Genomic DNA, 2,432 nt, shown 5'->3' with positions numbered 1-2,432 from the left:
AAAAAAAAAAAAATAAATATAATAATCAAATCAAAAAATAAATAAAATTTAACGAATATTAGCAAAATTAAATAAAATATAAATGGCGTTGATGACCAATGAAGTTTGGCGCCACTAAACAACCAAACAAACAAACAAAACACAAGCAATAGTAAAGCACTCGATGAATATCCTTTTGTGGAAAAAAAAAAATCATCATAAACTATAGAGGGATTATTCAAACATTATTATTTCTAGACATAAGAAAGTAAGCAAAGAAAATAAAATCTACCCTCCAACAAGCAAAATAATATAATTCAAGACTTATATCAATACCCGAATTTCACTTCTTAACCAATAAATTAAACATTGATTTGTTGTGTTCAGACTCGCTCGCAATAACATATTCAATACTGGCAGCTGACATGAACCCTGAACCTCATCTTTAAATTTGTTTTTTTATATTGAGAACTCAGGACAATAGACAAAGCATTAATTAACAAGCGCATCACAATGTGCTCCTAACTCGCGCGGTCACTAAGAGAAGCCATATTTCAAGAGTGGCAGACACTGTGAGAAAACAGCCTCCAAATAAGCTGAAGGCGATAAAGAAAGATGTTACACCATGCAGTAGCTCCAGTCGCAACAAACGCAGACAGGAAGTTGTAATTACGCGGCTGTGAAGAGGACACTCGAAGCTTACACACTTCCACTTGGTTACTAAGCATAATTCCCACCCAAATGCCAGAAGTGTGATAAAAGATTGACAGTAAACCACATATTTGAAATTTCTTTTTTTTTTTACAACATTGAATGAACTGGATATACCTCTAAATGAGTCAGCGGCTTTGAGCAATGAGGAAAATTATCTAAATAAGCTTACGTAAGATAAAACGCGGATTCCTTCTAAAAGTCTAATATATATTATATTTATTTATGATTCATATTTGATGATTTTGTCTTCCTTTTCTTTATCAACTTTTTGTTCTTGAAAATAGATATACACATGAATTGATGACCGGCATATTTTATGCCTTAATTTCCAAACAACGAGCCAACCAAAACGTTTCTCCTTTCTGCTTCCAGAAACTGAAGTAGCATTAACCATAATCCATTTAGGGCCGGGTGAAAAAGTGGTGCCTATGCGAAGAAAACCCCCTGAATATGATTTACTAGGCTTTGGAAAAAGGCTCATAAAAATCAAACAAAAACAATATTTAAAAAATTCAAAAAAAGGTATGTTAAGAATGAAATAGAGAATAAAACAATGACATCATATATAATACATTGAAAATTATATAAATAACTAAGGTATAAATGATCAAAAAGATAATAAAAATTGAGCTCTCTCTTTCAAACGTAATTCCAAAATATTTCGTAACATAACAAAATAAATAATATAACAAACAATAAATAATAACAAACAATAAATTTTAAAATAAAATAATATTGTATATCAAAAATAAAGAATAACTCCAAGGTACATGGTAGCCCCCGAACGGATTAAACGCTGGTAAACATTAACAATAAGTCTCATTTTCATTTATTTTGTAACGTGGTTTTTGAAAAACTATTTATTAAAATTCTCTCGTAATGAAATGTTTACTCATAAATTTTTTATTTATTTTGAGATTGAGGTCTCTCGTGATGCGAATAGTAAAGCGTTATAAGGTGCGGACCGATATATCAGTGCAGCAATGTCCGACATATCGGCCGCTTGTACTAAAAGGGTTAGGCAAGTCAAGAATATGCCAACTGATAGCAAGCACCGTTTCTATGAATACCAAGTATCAACCAAACATAGAATTTTAAGCTTACTATGTTAAAATATAAGTTTTACAACCCATAAACTAAATACATTATTTTTTATCGGACGATAATTAATTTCTATAAATTGTTGCCTTACGTAGTAACTGTCTCCAATGCGGCTACTTTTGTTAGACATAGATTATTAGAGACTTTGAAAACATTATAATTGGTGTAAATTTTGTGGAAATTCATAGACTTTCAATGACGTAAAAATCATTCGTAATAATTACTTGAAACAAACACATCTTAATCGACTTGGTATTGTAATTTCAAAAACCATCCATACCGATACGTACCTGTTGGCCCATCTACGCCGTTACTCATACATATAAATATTGAAGATTATTTAACACTATCAAATAAAGGATAAAGTATCTTGCGAAACCCTGCAATATAATTTTATTTCAATGAAGAAATTTGAAATTAAAGTCGAAAATGTTAAGTATGGTCGATCATCTAGTTGAAGATCAAAGTTATGACAGCTCTTTTTTACAAATAGTCTCCATAAAAGATGGATTCTTAAGAGCACGTTATGAAGTAAATTACTGTTGCGAGTATCCTATGAGCTTAATAAAAAAAACTGGATTACTTCTAACCGACAAACTAAGACATTATACAAAATAAAATACTTATCTACCTAGGTT

Source organism: Halyomorpha halys, unplaced genomic scaffold, assembly GCF_000696795.3.
Source record: "Halyomorpha halys isolate HHAL.00 unplaced genomic scaffold, Hhal_1.1 Scaffold362.1, whole genome shotgun sequence".
Taxonomy (NCBI): domain Eukaryota; kingdom Metazoa; phylum Arthropoda; class Insecta; order Hemiptera; family Pentatomidae; genus Halyomorpha; species Halyomorpha halys.
Note: the sequence above shows the minus strand (reverse complement) of the source record.